Source organism: Macaca fascicularis, chromosome 2 (genome assembly GCF_037993035.2).
Source record: "Macaca fascicularis isolate 582-1 chromosome 2, T2T-MFA8v1.1".
Lineage (NCBI taxonomy): Eukaryota > Metazoa > Chordata > Mammalia > Primates > Cercopithecidae > Macaca > Macaca fascicularis.
This window is the reverse complement of record NC_088376.1, coordinates 173,024,950-173,048,944: the sequence shown is the minus strand read 5'-3', so window position 1 is coordinate 173,048,944 and position 23,995 is coordinate 173,024,950. Positions and strand designations below refer to the sequence as shown.

General features: G+C 35.3%; 1 long non-coding RNA gene across 1 annotated transcript; it reads right to left on the bottom strand.

The window, feature by feature from the left end:
• Positions 1-15,189: 15,189 nt before the first annotated feature.
• LOC135969538 (uncharacterized) lies at positions 15,190-18,675 on the bottom strand. Its single transcript, XR_010584799.2, has 2 exons — positions 17,568-18,675; positions 15,190-15,422 (listed from the first exon to the last, which is right to left on the bottom strand). It is a non-coding gene; the product is annotated as an uncharacterized lncRNA (long non-coding RNA).
• Between the last annotated feature and the right edge of the window lie 5,320 nt (positions 18,676-23,995).

The window sequence follows — 23,995 nt, the reverse complement described above, 5'->3', positions numbered from 1 at the left end:
TAGCCATGATATAGATCATACATAATATTAAAGGCCATAGAATATGTTTACTAAAGCACCATGTGGGCCAAAAGGTTTAAAGGGGAAAGGGATATAACCTAATTTTTTTTTTTGTCAGAATCTTTTTCCTGCAGAGCAATCAGAGTGATTATTTTAGAAAGAGGCAAGAAGACTAGTGAAGAAGATACTATAGTACTACAGTTAAGAAGTGCTGGGGTTTGGATGAAGATAATGACAGTGGGAATGGGGAGACAAAAACAGAATTTTATATTTACTGTAGATATAGAAATTAGGAAACTTAATGTATAGGATGACAGAAAGAAAGGGAGAAATAAGAAATGACACACAGGTTTTTAACTTGAGCAACTGTATGATTTGTTTTATAACTTAGTCAGTGAGCTCAAAGTAAAAATGGATGAATAAATAAATAAATAAAATTATTAAAGAAAATGTTAATAAACTTATGAAAGTTTCTCTACACCTAAGAATTAGGGTATATGAAAAATGCCTTCACATCACAGAGCCCCACTCAATATTATTTTTCTTAAACTCTACCAAGATGAAGCCAAAGCACCTTGCTTCTTCTTTCCTACTTCTGGATGAGTTACCTCAACCCCCACATCCACACTACCCTCTGAGACATACACCAAGAACTTAGCAATGTCCTTATCCCCTTCCTTCATTTATTAATTCCAATATCCTAGCATTTATTCTCCAAGTAGTCACAACTAGTTCTGATAGCCCTGAAGGTAGATATGCTGAGACATTTTCTAGGACATTTATTTCACAAGATACTACCTGAAAAAGTTACTTTAAAATGTATGAGAACTGTCTCCCAAAATCAAAACAGCAACACATTTTTGGTTCTATGAGCACACACAGAGGTACAATGCTGTTAATCCCTTCCATCTCTCATGCCCCATATATACTGAAGTGTATTGGTTTCAGATGAAAGGAAAAGCTGTGTGCTGATGACCTGTGGTCTGTAAATAGAATACAAAGGCTTAGTCTTTCCTTGCAGAGAACTTGTAGGAGAAGTGTTGTGGAAAAGCAGTGCGAGATAACGTGAATTATGACTTTGGAGACACCAAAAAAAAAGTGTCACAATGCCTTTCTCTAAGTACATGTGTATTTGGCTATCTTTAACTCCTATGATCTTTTAGCCTAGCTATTCTATCTATTTGTGCATATTTGATATTAAAGATTGTTTTCTCAATTATGCTAACAGTTCTTAAAGTTGAACCCATATAGACAACCATATGATGTATAATTAACTAATGATAATTTACTGCACAGGATGATTTAATTGCTCTTTGATTAGGACATAGATAAATCAGCCACGGAATTCTCAGAGATTGGAATCAATGACTTAATTTAAACAAAAACAATATATACTACCTGATACTTATGGTTTCTGCTATATATGTGACCTTCCTAACTGTCTTTTACAATTTGATGGATTGCTTTATGCTTATTATTTCCGGAAGGAATAAGAAAATCCTGGCAGATTTCTGCCTCAGAGGGAAGGAGCCTATCTAGGGATTTCCCACACAGAATGAGCCGTGATTTATTCCTGAGTTACTTTTGGTCTATGGAACTTCAAAAAAAGTTTCAGAAGCCTGAAACCTGGTTCTAGATCTACTAGAGATTCATCATGGCTAACAATTATATTTCTCAACTTTAGAATTTAAAACTACAACTATCATAGAATATTATTTAATAAGTTATCATTAATAATTTTTATTCTAAGTGACAGATATGAGACACATGTCTTACCTGAAGCATATTTACATGGGGACTAAGGATTGTTAGACTGTTAGAAAATACACGTAAAAGGAGAACACCACAAAGATACTCCCTAAGAAGAGCAACCCCAAGACATATAATCCTCAGATTCACCAAGGTTGAGATGAAGGAAAAAATGTTAAGGGCAGCAGAGTGAAAGGTCGAGTTACCCACAAAGGGAAGCCCATCAGACTAACAGCGGATCTCTCGGTAGAAACCCTACAAGTCAGAAGAGAATGGGGGCCAATATTTAACATTCTTACAGAAAAGAATTTCAACCTAGAACTTTATATCCAGGCAAACTAAGCTTCATAAGCTAAAGAGAAATAAAATCCTTTACAGACAAGGAAATGCTGAGAGATTTTGTCACCACAAGGCCTGCCCTACAAGAGCTCCTGAAGGAAGCATTAAACATGGAAAGGAACAACTGGTACCCGCCACTGCAGAAACATACCAAATTGTAAAGACCATCGACACTATGAAGAAACTGCATCAGCTAATGGACAAAATAACCAGCTAGCATCATAATGACAGGATTAAATTTACATATAACAATATTAACGTTAAATGTAAATGGGCTAAATGCCCCAATTAATGACACAGACTGGCAAATTGGAGAGTCAAGACCCACTGGTGTGCTGTATTCACGAGACCCATCTCATATGCAAAGACACACATAGGCTGAAAATAAAGGGATGGAGGAATATTCATTAAGCAAATGGAAAGTAAAAAAAAGCAGGGGTTTCAATCCTAGTCTCTGATAAAACAGACTTTAAACCGACAAAGATCCAAAGAGACAAAGAAGGCCATTACATAATGGTAAAGGGATCAATGCAACAAAAAGCTAACTATCCTAAATATATATGCACCCAATACAGGAGCACCCAGATTCATAAAGCAAGTCCCTAGAGACCTACAAAGAGACTTAGACTCCCACACAGTAACAGTGGGAGACTTTAACACCCCACTGTCAATGTTAGACAGATCAATAAGACAGAAAATTAACAAGGATAACCAGGACTTGAATTCAGCTCCAGACCAAGCAGACCTAATAAACATCTACAGAACTCTCCACCCCAAATCAACAGAATATACATTCTTCTCAGCACTACATCGCACTTATTCTAAAATTGACCACATTATTGGAAATAAAACACTCCTCAGCAAATGCAAAAGAACGGAAATCATAAGCAACAAACTCTCAGACCACAGTGCAATCAAATTAGAACTCAGGATTAAGAAACTCACTCAAAACCACACAACTACATGGAAACTGAACAACCTGCTCCTGAATGACCACTGGGTAAATAACAAAATGAAAGCAGAAATAAATATGTTCTTTGAAACTAATGAGAACAAAGACACAGCATACCAGGATCTCTGGGACACATTTAAAACAGTGTGCAAAGGGAAATTTATAACACTAGATGACCACAAGAGAAAGCAGGAAAGATCTAAAATCGTCACCCTAACATCACAATTAAAAGAACTAGAGAAGCAAGAGCAAACAAATTGAAAAGCTAGCAGAAGACAAGAAATAACTAAGAGCAGAACTGAAGGACACAGAGAAACGAAAAACCTTTCAAACAATCAATGAATCCAGGAGCTGGTTTTTTGAAAAGATCAACAAAATAGATAGACCACCAGCCAGACTAATAAGGAAGAAAAGAGAGAAGAATCAAACAGATGCAATAAAAAATGATAAAGGTGATATCACCACCAATCCCACAGAAACACAAACTACCATCAGAGAATACTATAAACACCTCTACACAAATAAACTAGAAAATCTAGAAGAAATGGATAAATTCCTGGACACATACACCCTCCCAAGACTAAACCAAAAGGAAGTCAAATCCCTGAATAGACATTAACAAGTTCTGAAATTGAGGCAATAATTAATAGCCTACCAACCAAAAAAAGTCCAGGACCAGATGGATTCATAGCCGAATTCTACCAGAGGTTACAAAGAGGAGCTGGTACCATTCCTTCTGAAACTATTCCAATCAATAGAAAAAGAGGGAATCCTCCCTCACTCATTTTATGATGCCAGCATCATCCTGATACCAAAACCTCACAGAGGCACAACAAAAAAAGAAAATTTCAGGCCAATATCCCTGATGAACATTGATGTGAAAATCCTCAATAAAATACTGGTGAACTGAATCCAGCAGCACATCAAAAAGCTTATCCACCACAATCAAGTCAGCTTCATTTCTGGGATGCAAGGCTGGTTCAACATGTGCAAATCAATAAACATCATCCATCCCATAAACAGAACCAATGACAAAAACCACAAGATTAACTCAATAGATGTAGAAAAGGCCTTTGAAAAAATTCAAAAGCCCTTTATGCTAAAAATTCTCAATAAACTAGGCATTGATGGAACATATCTGAAAATAATAATTGCTATTTATGACAAACCCACGGCACGGCCAGAATGGGCAAAAGCTGGAAGCATTCCCTTTGAAAACTAGCACAAGACAAGGATGCCCTCTCTCACCACTCCTATTCAACATAGTATTGGAAATTCTGGCCAGGGCAAAAAGGCAAGGGAAAGAAATAAAGTCTATTCAATTAGGAAGAGAGGAAGTTAAAATGGTCTCTGTTTGCAGATGACATGACTGTATATTTAGAAAACCCCATTGTCTCAGTCCAAAATCTCCGTAAGCTGATAAGCAACTTCAGCAAAGTCTCAGGATATAAAATCAATGTGCAAAAATCACAAGCATTCCTATACACCAATAACCGACAGAGAGCCAAATCATGAGTGAACTCCCATTCACAATCAATACAAAGAGAATAAAATACCTAGGAATACAACTTACAAGGGACGTGAAGGACCTCTTCCAGGAGAACTAAAAACCACTGCTCAAAGATATAAGAGAGGACACAAACAACTGGAAAAACATTCCATGCTCATGGATAGGAAAAATCAATATTGTGAAAATGGCCATACTGCCCAAAGTAATTTATAGATTCAGTGCTATCCTAATCAAGCTACCATTGACTTTCTTCAGAGAATTGGAAAACACTACTTTACATTTCATATGGAACCAAAAAATATCCCACATAGCCAAGACAATCCTAGGCAAAAAGAACAAAGCTGGAGGCACCACTCTACCTGAAACTTTAAACTATACCACAAGGCTACCATAACAAACACAGCATGATACTGGTACCAAAACAGATATATAATGGAACAGAACAGAGGCCTCAGATATAATGCCACACATCTACAGCCATCTGATCTTTGACAAACCTGACACAAATGAGCAATGGGGAAAGGATTCCCAATTTAATAAATTTTGTTGGGAAAAGTGGCTAGCCACATGCAGAAAGCTGAAACTGGATCCCTTTCTTACACTTTACACAAAAAAATTCAAGATGGATTAAAGACTTAAACATAAGACCTAAAACCATAAAAACCCTAGAAGAAAACCTAGGCAATACCTTTCAGGAAATAGGCACGGGCAAAGACTTCATGACTAAAACAGCCAAAGCAATGGCAACAAAAGCCAAAATAGACAAATGAGATCTGATTAAATTAAAGAGCTTCTGCACAGCAAAAGAAACTACCATCAGAGTGAACAGGCAACTTACAGAATGGGAGAAAATGTTTGCAATCTATCAATCTGACAAAGGGCTAATATCCAGAATCTACAAACAATATAAACAAATTTACAAGAAAAAAACAACCTCATCAAAAAGTGGGCAAAGGATATGAACAGACACTTCTCAAAAGAAGAAATTTATGCAGCCAACAAACATATGGATAAAAAGCTCATTATCACTGGTCATTAAAGAAATGCAAATCAAAACCACAATGAGATACCATATCATGCCAGTTAGAATGGCGATCATTAAGAAGTCAGGAAACAACAGATGCTAGGGAGGATGTGGAGAAGTAGGAACGCTTTTACACTGTTGATGGGAGTGTAAATTAGTTCAACCATTGTGGAAGACAGTGTGGAAATTTCTCAAGGATCTAGAACTAGAAGTACCGTTTGACCCAGCAATCCCATTACTGGGTATATACCCAAAGAATTACAAATCATTCTACTGTAAAGACACATGCACATGTATGTTTATTGTGGCACTGTTCACAATAGCAAAGACTCGGATCCAACCCAAATGCTCATTAATGATATACTGAATAAAGAAAGTATGGCACATATACACCATAGAATACTATGCAACCATAAAGAAGGATGAGGTCATGTCCTTTGCAGGGATATAGATGACGCTGGAAACCATTATTCTCAGAAAACTAACACAAGAACAGAAAACCAAACACCACATCTTCTCACTCATAAGTGGGAGCTGAACAATGAGAACACAGGACACAGGGAGGAGACCATCACACACCAGGGCTTGTCGGGGGCTGGGGGGCTAGGGGAGGGATAGCATTAGGAGAAATACCTAATGTAGATGACAGGTTGATGGGTGCAGCAAACCACCATAGCACGTGTATACCTATGTAACAAACCTGCACGTTCTGCACATGTACCCCAGAACTTAAAGTATAATAAAAACAAAAAAAGAATATAAAAAAGAATATACACTGTAAGAGAAAAGAAAAAATATGACCCATTGTAGAATCTTAGTTTTTAGTGTGGCAATGGTCACTCAGATTAGTTGCCAAGCCCAAATATCTATGAGCTTATGTTTTATCCTTAAATGTTTGAAGAAAAGTTTTGCTAAAAGAAACCTTCAATGGCAATATTAAGGCATGAGTGACACTGTTTGGGTATCGATTTGGAAAAGTAAAATAATAAAATGAAGAGGAACATTTCTTTGTCACAGGTCAAACACACCTGATTTTCATCACTTGGAGGGTTTCAAAAGTGCATCACTCTCTGACACCTGGAGGTTCCAAGCCTCAATTATCTGGTAGCAGTAATGCCTGGAAGAGGAGGTCCCAGGAGGGCTAAACAGGAACACCGGCAAGGGAGGCCCTGCTGGGAACGGAAATACCCAGTCAAGTGGATTATGACCAGATTCTTTCTAGTGATAATGATAGGAGAGTGATGAAGTGAGATGAAGGAACTTTGACAAATATGTGACCTGGGTTTCAATTCTATTTTATCCACTTATTACATACACTTACACTTGTACATGTATGAATACACATATACAAGTACATGTAACTTGGATGAATTATCTTTTCACAATTCAATTTTTTCAATCCATGAAATGGCAACTATACTGTATACTCCATATATTTGTTATATAAGTTGCACAATGAATATTTAAAAATAAACAAAGATAATGCCTTGACAGTTGAAAGAGTGAAAAAGAAAGCAGTTCTCCTCTCTCCTTCCTTTCTTCTCTGTATAACTTAGTACCAGCGACAAGATAACTTAAATTTAAAAAATGAACAAGAGAACAAGCTTTACATGAAAAAAAATGGGAAGAGAGATGATGAAGAAATGAAAATGAACACACATTATGCTTTCCGTAAGTAAATTCAGGGGACAAAGGAGTTAGAGAAGAGGTTAGTTGTTTGTGGAGAAAAACAATTTAAGAAAAAATTGCTAAATGTAGAAGGGCAATAAAATAATTATTATGAGAAATTGCAAAGTACTAAAAAAATTTTGCTTATTATTTTGCTAAGGACATTTAGAAACAATGCATAGGATATTGTCAAGGGAGTTGTATTAAGTCATTTGACAATTATGTTTTCTTCTCTTTTTTGAGTAAGTCCTCCCTTACTCTAACATGCATAAGATATTCACCAAAGTTAGACACTGCATCAGACACTGTCTGTAAAAGAAAAAAAATCAGAAGTTTATTTAAAAAAATAAAAGAATAAATGAACATTTATGGTAATTGAAGCCAATCCAAGAAATGATAAATTAGGTATTCAGCAAGATTTATAGTGATGAGTTCTAATCCATATTTTAGAACCCACGAAGAAATATGCACACACAGACACACATTTACACACACAATTCCTGGTGTATCCCAGAGTCATGAATTGATGTAGCATATTGAAATAATGACAAATTTATCCAAATGGTAGAAATAGACATTAACATTTACATGAAATTCTTATAATTTCTTCAAATTACAGATTAGGTTAATTCAGACACTCTATTTCTCCTCGATTGTGGCTTAGCCAGAAAAGTATCAGTATAGATGTTTAAAAACACATTTTTGAAAGGTCATTGATGATTCATAAGTAAATGTAAGTGTTTTTCTCTTTTTGACTCATCTCATGTGGTGTAAAATTTCTTTTAATCTTTACCTGAAACTCAATTTTTAAATATATTACATATTTGAACTTTTAAAAAATACCAGTAGTGTAAAATTAAAGATAAGTAATGGGCCAGTATAAGTCAAATTCTACTTTCCTTTTTATTAATAATTATACATTGAATACTTAATTATATTTTATGTTCAATCATACACATCTACATGCAATGATTAAGCTAAAAAGTTGGTTAGAAATGAATAGTGATGCAATTAGAGTACTTCCCATTAGAGCAGTCATCTAAGAATATGCAAATATATGGAGGTATGATAATAGAGTGGGATTTAAAGATAAATTTTACTTGATTTAGGTGATGAAGGTGCATATTAGGTGCATATTATTTCTCTCCTTTGACCCAATTGTTAGCTGAACATGGAATACAATAGTGTTTTGCAGTGAGTATTTGGCCAGAGACAATAATCTTTCTTTAAAAATCTTAAAGAAAATTAGAAATTAGAAAAAGAAAGAACATACAAGCAGTCATCTTTCAGTTGTGCTCTTAGCACAAAGGCTGTTTTGAAACTCAGAAAATACATTTATTTTTCTTAATTTGAGGATGAATATTTCCACTGTTACTTCAAAGTACCCAGTAACATGGAAGCTTTACAGAAACAAGGCAAAAACTAATTTTCATTTAATTTATTTCAGAGGAAACAGTGCTGTATTTGTTTCTGAAATGTATTTGAGTGTCTGTCGGTAGCCTCGCTTCCTGAGCAATGCTAAAATAGAATCATTTTCTGTTGGTGGCTGCAGTTACTTCTGGGGTCAGAAGAGTTAAATTCTATGCTGCTAATAGTGTAAATAAATGAAGCAGCACAGGGCCTATCTCAGGTTATAATGTTATTTTGGTACTTCTGCCAACTTGACCAACACTGGGAAAACAAAAAGAGAGAGAAGGACTTTTTTGAAGAGGCACGTCCTGTTGAGCAACAGTGCCTCCCCAATGTTGTTTTCTTGCCTTCTTTGTTCTGTTCACCTTGAGCAATTATTGCCAGACACCCCAGTGTTCACCCACTGTTGAAAGTTGCTACTGTTGAAAAGAATGCAGAGTCAGAAATTTTAGAGGGTTTCCTGATGTTTATGGCTGAATTCCAATATTGCTGTGGCTTCTCCATTGCTGTAGTAGTTCTTTATGAGGGTATTTCCTACCAGAACAGCAAATGCATTTAAGTCATTTAAGAAGATTTTAAAAGGGATTTTAACTGAAGTGGATGAGAAAAAAACGACATATCTAGCAATAAATTTAGTACGGAACTGGAGTGGGGATAAAAGTAAAACCAAAAACGTTGCTTTATACATTGAGATCAAATAGTTCTCTTTCTGTCAGGTGTGTCCTTGCTTTCCACCTTATTGAGAAAATTCAAGACATGGTATGCCCACTGCCACATCTACCTTCCTACCAGCATCTGTACCTACACACTCTGGCTTCCCTTCTGTTATCAAATGTATATATTATTCTAGATAAATTTTCCACTTAGATATTCTCTTATACTGAAGGATGTTGACCATGGATTTCTCTGTCTTGTTCAAGGATGTCACTCCAACAATTTTCCTCAATCTCTCCTATGTCAGTCTCTCCTTTTTCTTGGATTGTATCCATCACCATTCAAACATGCCCATATTTATCATGTCTTAAAAACAATTGTCTTGTTCTCAAGTCTGTTGTAACTATACCCTCATTTCATTGTTCAGCATTATAGTAAAACCCTCAAAAGTGATCTGTACTGTCACCAATTCCTTTCTTACAGACTCCCTTAAATTCACTATAATAAAGATAATATTCTCACCACTTCACTGAATATAACATAACCAAACACCTCCCTGTTACTAAATCCAATAGTTAATGCTCAGTCATAATCTTACTTAAATTTTTAGTAACACTCTTTTTCCCCATTAGTTCACACTCTCATGGTTTCCTATCACCAACTTTTTCTTCTTTTATATTACCCTTTACTGTTCCCTTATCTTATTTCTAACGTTTAAACTTCAGAATGTCCCAGGACTCAGTCCTTGGCCTTTGTCATTTCTCAGTCTGCAGTTACTTATTCAGCCCCACATCTTTAAATAATGACCATGTGCTGATGATACCATGTCTTTTCATGGCTTGATAGCTCATTTCTTTTTAGTGCTGAATAATATCCCATTGTCTGGAAGTACTGTAGTTTATCCATTCATCTACTGAAAGACATCTTTTTGGCTTGCATATTTTGAAATCATGAATAAAACTGCTATGAACATCTGTGTGGAGTTTTTCATGGGGCTATAAATTTTCTTTTTTTAAAAAATTTATTTATTATTATTATACTTTAAGTTGTAGGGTACATGTGCATAACGTGCAGGTTTGTTACATATGTATACTTGTGCCATGTTGGTGTGCTGCACCCATCAACTCGTCATTTACATTATTTGAGTAAATACCAAGGAGGGCTATTGCTGGATCTTATGTTAAGAGTCTGTTTCATTTTCTTAAAAAATGCTGAAGAGTCTTCCAAATGTCTGTACCATTTAGTATTCACACCAGCAATTAATGCTATTTTTGTTGCTCCACATTTTTGCTAGAATTTGGTGTTATGGATTTTGTTCTGGGTTTTGACTTCTCTAATCGATATGTAGTGGTATCTTATTGTTGTTTTAATTTGCATTTCCCTGATGACAAAAGATATGAATCATCTTTACGTGTGCTTATTTTCCATCTGTATATCTTCCTTGCTGAACTGTTGCTTAAGGTGTTTGGACCATGTTTCAATCCTGTTGTCCATTTTCTTATGTTGAAATTTAAGAGTTCTTTTTATGTTTTGAATGAGTTCTTTATCAGATATGTCTTTTGCAGTGCAACCATTTTCTCCCAGTCTGCAGTTTTTTTTTTCATTCCCTTGTAAGTGTCTTTCATAGATCAAAAGTTTTTTTTTTAACTTTATTAAAGTTCAGTTTATGAAATTTTTCTTTCATAGACTATGCCTTTGGTGTTGTATCTAAAAAGTCATTGCCAAACCCAAGATCATTTAGATTTTCTCTTATGTTATTTTCTAGGAATGTTATAGTTTCACTAGCAGTATGTCTATTTTGAGTTAGCTTTTGTGTAAGATCTGTTTCTAGATTCATTTTTGTTGCAGGTGGATGTCCAGTTCTTCCAAGACCATTTGTTAAAAAGACTATTTTTGTTCCAGAGGTTCTGCTTCACTAGCTTTTGTTCCTATGTCAAAGATCAGTTGTCTTATTTACATGGTCTGTTTCTGGGCTCTCTATTCTGTTCCATTGATCTATTTTTCTGTTCCTTCATTACTACACTGTTTCTATTATTGTAGCTTTATAGTAATCTTGAAGTTGGATAATGTCAGTCTTCCAATTAAGCTTTTTTTTTCTCCAATATTATGTTGGATACTCTGGGCCTTTCCCTCTCTGTATAAAATTACAAATCAATTTGTTGAGGTCTACAAAATAACTTGCTGTGATTTTAATTGTATTGTATTGACTTCATAGAACAAATTAGGAAGAAATTACATCTTGAGAATATTGAATTTTCTCATACATGAATATGGAATATCTCTCCATTTATTTAGTAATTTCTTGGTTTTTAAAATCAGAGTTTTGTAATTTTTCTCATATAGAGCTTGTATATATTTTGTTAGATTCATATATAAGTACAACAATTTTGGGGGTGCTAATATAAATGGTATTGTGTTTTTAGTTTCAAATTTTACTTGTTAATTTCCGATATATAGGGAAGCAATTTAATTTTGTATATTAACCTTGTATACTGCAACTGCTGTAATCATTTATTAGTTCCAAGAGGTTTTCTTGATGTTGCTGTTAATTCTTTTGAATTTTCTACATAGACAATTGTGTCAACTGTGAATAAAGACATTTACATGTTTTCCTTCCCAGTCAGTGTAACTTTTATTTCCTTTTTTATTGTATTAGGTAGTAATATATTAGGTTCTTTCTGCTTTGAAGGGTTACTAATCATTAACTCAATTTATTTAATAGACTTAGACCTACTCAGATTGCGTATTTCTTCATGCATATTTGTGGCAGAGTTTGTCTTTCAAGGAATTGGTATATTTTATCAAAGTTATCAAGTTTGTGGACATACAGTTAGCTATAGTATTCCATCATTATCCTTTTAGCGACAACGAGACTTAAAGTGATATTTCTCTTTTATTTCTAATATTAGTAACTTATACCCACTCTCTTATTCTCAGTTAGCCTGGCTGGAAAGTTTTTGATTTTATTGATCTCTTCAAAGGATCAGATTTTGGTTTTCTTGATTTTGTGTTTTTAATTTCATTAATTTATGCTCTATATTTTTTTCTGCCTCTTACTTTAAATTAAATTTGATCTTCTCTTAGTTTCATAAGATAAATGCTTTTATTACTGATTCCATATCTTTCTTTTTTTCTAATATATGCATTCAATTCTACAAGTTTCTCCGTAAGAAATGCTATTGCTGCATTCCACAAATTTTGGTAAGCTGTGTTTTCATTTTTATTTAGTTCAAAATATTTTCTTTTTAAAATTATTATTATACTTTTAAGTTCTGGGATACATGTGCAGAACATGCAGACTTGTTACACAGGTATTCATGCGCCATGGTGGTTTGCTGCACCCATCAGCCCATCGTCTAGGTTTTAAGCCTTGCATGCATTAAATATTTGTCCTAATGTTATCCCTCCCCTTGCACCCCAACCCCTGACAGGCCACAGTGTGTGATGTTCCCCTCCCTGTGTCCTTGTGTTCTTATTGTTCAACTCCCACTTATGAGTGAGAACTTATAAGGGACATAAAGGACCTCTTCAAGGAGAACTAAAAACCACTGCTGAAGGAAATAAGAGAGAACACAAACAAATAGGAAAACATTCCATGCTCATGGATAGGAAGAATCTATGTCATGGAAATGGCCATACTGCCCAAAGTAATCTAGTTCTAGTTGCAGGATCTCGGGCAAGTCTTTGCCTCTTTCCTCTTTCGGTATACTCTTCTGTTAAATGAGGTATTGAGTAATAAACCATTTACATTCTTTATAATATATATTCTTTCAAACAATACTATGGTTTGTATCTTATGCCTATTACACAAGATTAAGTTGTAAATGTTAGGATTATTGCTTCTGCCATTGTGCAAGGTTTATCTTCTCTTTCTCTCTGGCTCCCTATTATCTTAAGTTGTGTTTGGATAAAAGTACTTGGTAGATAGAACAGAGAGATTCTGGAGGTGAGGGGACTATGGCCATGAAGAAGAGCAAGGACCCATGATGGTTTATCAGATTACAAAATGGAGAACACTATTCAGGGGTGTTAATGATTCCCCGAATGTTTAATGAGCACAGGTTTAGATATAGCAATAGTCAACTGGAGTTTACACAGCCAAAATTTGTTTCTAAGTTGACATCGATTGCAGAGTTGTTTTTCTGTGACCCTTTCCCTATTTGATAAAATCCTGCAAACTTTTCTAACTTCCCTCAAGACAGAATTGAGGTTTATAGATGTGTAAACTTGATTTTTAATACTGATTCCAAGTTAGTATGACGAGCAGTACAAATTAGAGATGGCTATTTAGAAATGACCAGAAATCTTGTATTATTACTTGTATGATACTTTAGCACTTAGATAGTTATCACATTATTATTTTACTTGAGTCTTGACTCTATTCTTCAGATGCATTTATTTCCTGATGGTGAAGAAATAAAAATGGTAGCTTTCTCTTCTCAAAACAGAAATTCACAATTGCCTTATAGGAAAGGTAATTGACCATGACCACATTCATGATCATATTGAATAGCAGCATACATTTTATTTAAAAAATAAACTACTTAGAAACTATCTATATTAAATAGATCTCTTTCACATAAAATTTGACTGATTAGGACCCAACCAGGACCAACATCAAAGAATGTGATTAAATTTCAAACCCGGAAATATCCCTGCTAACCATAGTCTTAAAACTCTAATTCTTTCTTCATTTCCAAAGGCACAATATATATGTCTTAACAGTCTTACTCAAAACCTGAGGAACATGTATAATTTTATTATGCACTTTGTCATGTATCCATTCCATTGTGTTGGAAACTGCTTCTGACACAAAAAATTTGTATATAAACAGAGAAGATTAGTTTAGTGTGTGTATATATCTATATCTATATAGATATATAGGCATCCTCGATTGCTGGTACGTATGTGCTGACTGCTAACCCTATCTTTGCAACAGAACACTTCTACCTTCATAATTTTATTGCCTGCTTCTGTATTGCCTGTCTTGTCATTTCTAAAAGATATAAAAATATTGACTATCTTGTTATTTAAGTCAACAAAGCACATTTACGTTATCTTTATAATTAGAAATTTCTGTCCTCTGTAAATGAGAGAGAGAGACTGAATATTCCTAACCTTCCAAAGTCAGATGTATTTATGTCATTTCTGAAGATAACTATTATTCCCCAAGCCTGTGGTGTTTTCATTGAAAGAGATTACTTTCCCTTGCACAGCTGAGTCCAAATGCTTTTCATTTGGAAATGAATGGCCTGTTCATTTGAATGTTTTATTATGTCAGTGTCTTATAATTATGCTTTAATTAAATAATGGCACAAGATATATACCAAGTGAAGATATTAAGGAGACTCAATGTACAAATGAATTATAGGATGGTAGTGTGTCAAATGGTATCTAGAGAAGTGAATGCATAAGGAAATATTTCAGAAAAGTAAAGTTTTCTTTTTTTTCTTAATTCTGTTATTTTCTAAGATAAATGAATACAAGTTAAGATCTGGGAACACTAATTCAGTGCCTTTTAGTCCAAGGCTGCCAATTCTACCTGATAAACTTTTTTGTAAAGTCAAAATGATACTGCTTTCAGGTTTTTCTTCTTTTGTTTTTCATGAGCATCTGGGCTGCTACTGCTCAAAATTTTTACTGTGTTTATGTGGTGTGAGTCACTGAGGGTTCCCTTTCACTGAATATTCAATTTCTGTTTACTTCAGTCCTCCCTTGTTAGCTTTTCAATATTAATTAATTAATTAAAAATGAGAAATGCTTGTATTACTGTGTCCAATGTACTTTCTTATTCTGTTTCGGCAACATGTGAAAATTCTTTTAGATAGTCAGGAAGGAAGAAAATAGCTATCTTTTCAAATATAGCAAACACAATGCCTATGAAGTATTTTAGCTTTTATTAAAAGGAAAGAAACTGAAGAGTATGCTCCACATTTCCGCAAACACTAAAGGTGTTGGAAGAGTTTCTACTTTTTTCAGTCCCCAAGCTGGGATAATCGCTTCTGTCACCTCAGCCACTGCCCCAGGACGGGAATGGTTTCTCCATCAATTGTGGGTCCAAGGACCTTGCTGCTTAGTCCCTTCACTGGATCCACTCTGGGTATCTGTGTGAACACCTTCAGAATCAAGAAATATCAGGATTTCTGAGACCGTAATATTTCTACGACATAGTATATAGCTCTTTACTCTGTTGTACTTTTTGACACTTAAACATTTTTTGAGAATTTACCCCAGCCATCTAGTTATAGATTTTTCAGCTGCATGTTTTCAGAAGAGTTGTTCCTCTGTTATAAAATTGTCAAAGCTGAAAGCTTTCGCCCTAGGCTTATCTCATTCAAACCTTGTTGTTGGGAGGAAATGGAGCTCCATACTGAGCAGCCTAACATGCAAAATTTTGAATGTCAAGAAAACACACACTAGCATATGTTCTACAGGAGGAGTGGTGAAAACAAACTACAATTCATTGGTTACATAATAGGTGGCAGGCCTCTGCTATTTGTTTTAAGTATAGCATTCTTCCGTTCACAACATTTCTACAAGGTGGTTACTATTATTTCTATTTAGCAGTCTATAAAACTGAGGCTCACAGGGCTTAATTATTTGGCCAAGCTCACACTGTCAGTACCTTTCAAAAGCTGGCTCCTAATGTAAATTTTTCCGACTCTTCACAAAAACACATTTTCATTGTCTAAGGGTCACTAATTGTCTTATGAGATCTTCATTCTGACCCTGAAAATTTTACCTGAGTTATTTAATCTTTCTGATTCTCTGGTATTTTTTCTGTAAAAGGAAAATAATAGTCTTTATCCACCTCAATGAACTTGAGTGAAGATGAAATACAATAACATGCATAAATAGTTTTGTAAATTATAATTTGCTATAATGGCTAAAAAATCTCAATAGTATTAACTATGATATTTTAAATAACAATTACAATTATCTCTCAAAAGACTGGGGCAGTGAAAGTAAGGGAGGTCATAGATAAATCCAAATCTCATTCAGTGCAAATGTGGTCAAAACATGGTACAAAAGCTGTTTAATGATATATTTGCTTAAAATTTTACCCTATATTTAGAAACACCTTTACAGAAAAAAGTTCTGCAGATATTATCAAGAAAAGAAAATTTCAAGGATAATATCAAGAAAATTTTTTAAATTTCTATTTTTTTTTAAAAAAAGTTCAAAATCCAACAGTTAAGGATCACCACAAATAACACAAGTTTCTTGATAAACAATGAACAAAATTACTGTCATCTTGCTAAAGTAGACCATTTCCCCTCACATTTTGAATGAAACTTAGCTCCATCTATGTCTTTCTCTCATTCTTTTTTCCCCTGATTTCTCCACCCAAACCTCAAACATCTGTAAGAGATGCAGTTTAAAACCATAAGCTCTGAATCACTCCCACCCTTCATCCCACTCAAGTCTTTGAATGGCTATAGACAGAAGGACGTTAGCATTGTTCCTGAGGACTGCAAATCTGATTAAAACTATGTAGTATCAACTGTCATCCTCAGCAAACTAACACAAGAACAGAAAACCAAACACCAGATGCTGTCACTTACAGGTGGAAGATGAATAATAAGAACACATAGACACATGGTGGGACAACACACACTGAGGCCTGTTGGGGAGGGTGGGGGTGGGAGGCAGGAGAGCAACAGGAAAAATAGTTGATGGATGCTCGGCTTAATACCTAGATGATTGGTTGGTCTGTGCAGCAAACCACTATGGCACACATTCCCCTATTTAACAAATCTGAACATTCTGCTCATGTACCCCAGAACTTAAAAGTTGAAAGAGAAAAAACCCAGTATGTAGTATTTAGAGTACCTGTCTTCTTTAACTTGTGAACATATTTGCAGTTGTTGAATGGGAGGCAACTTTGGGTTCAGAGACATGTTACAGAGTGAACTTTATTGTTTTTGTTGTACTCTACCTCATAACTCAATCACATATCATAGGTGAAGCTACAGTTTAAGCACCTTTTGTGTGTGTATATGTCGGGGGGGGGGATTATTTGCCTCCAGTTATCTTTTTAAAAAATTTTTGAAAATTATTTTAAACAAGTTTTGTGGGTACATAATAGATGTATATATTTATGATGTACATGACACAGGCATCCAATGTGAAATAAGCACACATCATGGATAATGGAGTATTTGTCTTCTCAAGCATTAATCCTTTGAGTTAAAACAATTCAATTACATCCCTTAAGCTATCTTAAAATATACAATTACATTATTATTGACTATAGTTACCTTATTATGCTATCAAATAGTAGGTCTCTTCTCTTTCACTGTCTCTTTTTCTTTCTTCACACACACACTCTCTCAATAGAGAAATAGAAAGAGATTAGATAAATACAGATTTATGCACATAGATATAGAGATATGATACACACATATACATATATATACACATTTCTCCCACCCCAAGTCTAATAACAGTAAGTATGTTGGTTTACAATGACAACTTTTCTCTTTCTTGAGCCTAGTTTCAAAATAATTTTACTTCAGTCCCATATGGCACAGGACAGTTGAACAGTGATAATGGGAGAAGTGGGTAAAAGAAGTATGAGGAACAGATATTCAGACTCAGAATTAGATAGAGGTGAAGCATTACGGAGCATTAGAAATAGAGGGATTATAAGTCAAAATCTATGACATTCTCAGTCCCCATGCCTGACACATCATACCACACCTCTAAAAGATCAAAACATTGTAAACATGAACTAATATAACTATATTCTGACCTAGCTAGAAACTGAAACTGTACCCTTCAATACTGGGTTGCCCTCTCTAGTGCCTTGATATTTCTGTTTTATAAGGCTTTGGTATCACATAGGTAACTGTAGTCTCTTATACACGGTATCTAAGGCAAATTTGTTGACACAGTCTACACATTTTATAAAGTTACGCATTCTTGGAAACAAAATTCTAGACATCGACATGTTTGTAAAGTAAAAAAAAAAGGTAAGAATTTCATTGAAACAGATTTGTGAGTCAAGAAGGAGTTGGTCACACAACCTGGTGAGACACATTTTAAAAGCCTATAGTAAGGAAAAAAGAAGTTCAGGCCGGGCATGGTGGCTCATGTCTAATCCCAGCACTTTGGGAAGCTGAGGTGGGTGGATCACAAGGTCAGGAGTTCAAGACCAGCTTGGCCAACATGGTGAAACCCCATCTCTACTAAAAATACAAAACTTAGACGGGCATAGTGGAGGGTGCCTACAATCCCAGCTAGTCGGGAGGCTGAGGCAGAGAATTGCTTGAACCCTGGAGGCAGAGGTTGCAGTGAGCTGATGGCACCACTGCACTCCAGCCTGGGGGCAGAGTGAGACTCCATCTCAAAAAAAAAAAAAAAAAAGTTCAAGAGATGTACAGGTTGCGTCAAGTGCTACGTAGAAAGGTGGAATGGCTACATGTGTGTATTGCAGAAAAATATTATGTAGAGAAAAATATATCATAAAGTCAATAACATGAATGTGATCTTAAGTCACGACTCAGGGAAAGAAACTCATCTTCAAATATCCCAATCCAAAGTTATCTTTTTGTTTGTTTGCTTGTTTTTTAACTATACCATAACACATGTGTTTTGCAATGCAGAAACTGAAGTAAAATGAGTTTCACAGTTTAATTTCTCATTTTGCTATTTTAGCTTTTATGGAACTTGTGATGGTTAATAATGAGTGTCAATTTGATTGGATTGAAGGATGCAATATTGATCCTCGGTGTGTCTGTGAGGGTGTTGCCAAAAGCATTTAACATGTGAGTCAGTGGGCTGGGAAAGGCAGATCCACTCTTAATCTTATGGGCACCATCTAATAAGCTGCCAGCAAATATAAAGCAGGCAGAAAAACATGAAGAGGAGACATAGGCCTAGCCTCCCAGTCTACAGACTGATATCCTTGATGAACACAGAGCTAAAATCCTTAACAAAATACTGGTTAACCTAATTCAACAATGTATCAAAAAAATAATCCACCATGATCAAGTGGGTTTCATAACAGGGATACAGGGATGCTTTAACATTCTCAAGTCAATAAATGTGGTACACCACAAAAACAGAATTAAAAACAAAAAGCACATGATCATCTCAATAGATGCTGGAAAAGCATTTGAAAAAATCCAGCGTCCCTTTATGATTAAAAGTCTTAGCAAAATCGGCATACAAGGCACATACCTCAATGAAATAAAAATCATCTATGACAAACCCACAGCCAACAGAATACTGAATGGGGAAATGTTGAGATAATTCCCTCCAGAACTGGAACAAGACAAGGATGCCCACTCTCGGACTCCTCTTCAACATAGTACTGGAAATCCTAGCCAGAGCAACCAGACAAGAGAAAGAAATAAAGGGCATCCAAATTGGTAAGGAGGAAGTCAAACTGTCACTGTTTGCTCACGATATGATCGGTTGCCTCAAAAATCCTAAAGCCTCTTCCAGAAAGCTCCTAGAATTGATCAAAGAATTCAGCAGTGTTTCTGGAGACAAGATTAATGTACCTAAATCAGTAACTCCTCTATACATGAACAGTGACTGAGCAGAGTATAAAATCAAGAACTCAACCCCTTTTACAATAGCTGCAAAACAAACAAACAAACAAACAAAAAAACTTAGGAATATACCTAACCAATGAGGCAAAAACCTCTACATGGAAAACTACAAAACACTGCTGATAAAAATCTAGATGACACAAACAAATGGAAACACAACCCATGCTCATAAATGGGTAGAATCAATATTGTGGAAATGACCATATTGCCAAAAGCAATCTGTACATTCAGTGAAATCCCCATCAAAGTACCATCATCATTCTTCACAGAATTAGGAAAAACAATTCTAAAATTCATATAAAACCAAAAAAGAGCCCATATAGCCAAAGCAAGACTAAGCAAAAAGAACAAATCTGCAAGTATCAACACTACCTGATTTCAAACTATACTCTAAGGCCATAGTCACCAAAACAGCGTGGTACTGGTATAAAAATAGGTACATAGACCAATGGAACAGAATGGAGAACCCAGAAATAAACCCAAATACTTACAGCCAACTGATCTTCAACAAAGCAAACAAAAACAAAATGGGGAAAGGACACCCTTTTCAACAAATCGTGCTGGGATAATTGGCTATCCACATGTAGGAGAATGAAACTGGATCCTCATCTCTCACCTTATACAAAAATCAAGTCAAGATTGATTAAGAACTTAAATCTAAGACCTGAAACTATAAAAATTTTAGAAGACAACATTGGAAACCCCCTCTTGACATTGGCTTAGGCAAGGGTTTCATGACCAAGAACCGAAAAGCAAATGCAATAAAAGCAAAGATAAATAGCTGAGACTTAATTAAATTAAAGAATAAACAGACAACCCACAGAGTGGGGAAAGTCTTTGCTGTCTATCATCCAACAAAGGACTAACATCCAGAATCTACAACAAACACAAATAAATAAGCAAGAAAAAAAACAAGCAATCCCATCAAAAAGTAGGCTAAGGGCATGAATAGACAATTCTCAAAAGAAGATATACAAATCACCAACAGAAATGTGAAAAAATGCTCAACATCACTAATGATCAGGGAAATGCAAATCAAAACCACAATGTGATACCACCTTATTCCTGCAAGAATGACCTTGATCAAAAAATAAAAAAGCAGTAGATGTTGGCATGGATGTGGTGATCAGGTAATACTTCTACACTGCTGGTGGGAATGTAAACTAACACAACCACTATGGAAAACAGTGTGGAGATTCCTTAAAGAACTGAAAGTAGAACCACCATTTGATCCAGCAGTCCCACTATTGGGTATCTACCCAGAGGAAAAGAAGTCATTATATGAAGAAGATACTTGCACACACATAATCATAGCAGCACAACTTGCAGTTGCAGAAATATGGAACCAGCCCAAATGCCCATCAATCAATGAGTGGATAAAGAAACTGTGATATATATATAGAGAGAGAGAGAAAGAGAGAGAGGAGAGAGACATATATATCACAGTTTATACATATATACACACATGCATATATATCACAGTTTATATATATATCTCATATATATGAGAGATATATATCTCTCTCATATATATATATATGTATGTATATAAAACACTTGGGAGATAGTACAGAAATATGTCAGCTTCCTGTTCTCCAGGTGGTATAATTGCAAGGGTTACTTTTTTCACAAAATCTATACTAGTTCCTGTTGCTGCTTGAACTAAAAAGCATACTAAGTAGCTAGAAAGAAAAAAAAAAAAAAAAAAAAAAAAAAGCACACACTGATTATCTTACAATTCTGGAATTCAGAAGTCCAAAACAGGTCTTACTGAACTCACTTACTTACATGAAGTAAATACCTTAAAGTAAGCGTCATAGTTTTTAACTATGAAGATTTGAAGAAGCTATTTAGTCTTTCTTCATTTTATTTCCCTATCATTACAAAAATATCTACAATGCTTGCAACATAGGTTCTGACTCAGTTCGGATTTTTCTAGTTGTAATATTTATTTCAGTACAAATAGCTAATGTTTTTGGGAAAAGTGTCAGAAACACCACAAGGGAAAAAAAAGGGAAGAAAACCACACAAGGAAAGGAAGGCTGCTTGTAAGAACTGCAATATTGGCCTGGCGCGGTGGCTCACGCCTGTAATCCCAGCACTTTGGGAGGCTGAGATGGGCGGATCACGAGGTCAGGAGATCAAAACCATCCTGGCTAACACGGTGAAACCCCGTCTCTACTAAAAATACAAAAAATTAGCAGGGCGTGGTGGTGCGCGCCTGTAGTCCCAGCTACTCGGGAGGCTGAGGCAGGAGAATGGCGTGAACCCGGGAGGCAGAGCTTGCAGTGAGCCGAGATCGCGCCACTGCACTCCAGGCTGGGCGACAGAGTGAGACTCCATCTCAAAAAAAAAAAAAAAAAAAAAAAGAAACGAACAAAAAAACCCCCTGCAATATCAAACCAGTGGTGTGATACCAGTACAGTGGGCTTAGTCCTGCAGGAAAATGTTTGTAAATATGATAATATGATGATAGAGCCAGGCATAGTGGTGCATGCCTGTAGTCCCAACTACTTGGAAGGCAAGAGGATTGCCTGAGATCCGGGAATTGAGTCCACCCTGGGCAACTTAACTCTCCCACCCTACATGTTTTATATATATACGTGTGTGTGTGTGTGTACCTTTGTATGTATACATACATGTATGTATTCATTAATATCTATATCCATACATATATATGTGTGTATATTTTGTGTGCGTGTGTATGTGCTTATGATAGAAGCAGAGGTAGAAATGATGTGGACATGAGTCAAGGAATGTGGGCAGCCTCTAGAAGCAAGAAAAAATAAGGAAATAATTCTCCTTCAAAGCAATCAGAAGAGATGTAGCTCTACTAACACCTTGAACTGAGTTCAGTAAGACCCGTTTTGGACTTCTGAATTCCAGAACTGTAAGATAATCAGTAATCAGTGTGTGCTTTTTTTTTTTTTCTTTTAGCTACTTAGTATGCTTTTGAGTTCGAGTAGCAACAGAAACTAGTATAGATTTTGTAAAAAAGTAACCCTTGCAATTATACCACCTGGAGAACAGGGAGCTGACATATTTCTATACTATCTTCCAAGTGTTTTCAGTTTTAGATCTACTCCTTTTAGCTTTCCTTCCCTTAAAATAAGGAGAAATAACTGCCTTTCTTGGTTATAGAATAAAAGCTTCAGGCATAGATACGCAGAAACTGGCAATTGGCAGTTAACCAAGAAAAAGCTAAGAGATGAGTTAGGGCAGGCATTGACAATCTGATACAAGAATTAAATGAGATTATATAACTGAGTATCTTTTTCCATGTCCCAAACAGCATGAGAAATGTTACCTTTCTTTTTTCTTTCTTTCCTATTCTGTCAAACCCATATTTTTCCTTCAAATCCAGTTGAAATATCAACTGTTTTCTGAAATTTTCCTATTGATAGCAGGCCGAATTGACTTTGCTGAACTATGTGCATCCTTCATAGAAATATAACTATGTTTTCATAATTTATTTGCATGTTTATCATTGCCACTAAATTATAAGTTCTTGAGAACAAAGACCATGTTTAATTGTTTTATTAATTTGAAACTCCCATGTATTGTAATAGTTAAGATCACAAGTAACATTGGTTGAATGAAAGAACTTTTATGTTCAAAACTTGGTTCTCATCTCAGATGGAGATTGCATTTCATAGTTATTTCACACCTGCAGAATTATGTAGGCCTTTATATCATCTTTCTGAGGATTCTAGATAATTGTTTTATTTCATGTCAGCAACTTCACTAAGAAACATCCCCCAAGATGGAGTTGACTTTAGTGGTCCAACATCGTTTCCATTAAAGACCTGTTCCCATTAGTCTCACTATACTTCCTGCCACTGCATGATTACACTGGGTAATAGCAACCAAAATAATCGAATTAGTGTTTGAAAGCATTTTTTTTTTTTAATTCTGAACATCTGTAAAAATTGAGGCTCTCCATGGAGCTATATTTATTTATGAGAGAAAATACTGAGCTGCTACAACCAGTCAGGCTAGCAAAATGCAAGAAAGTATATATTTTATTCTTCTTTGTTTCCACAACATTTATAACTTCCACAAAGCAGAGAACAGCTGTTAAACTGGCAATGTGCAGTATATTTTGGGCAAGTAGGGCAGCAGGGTGA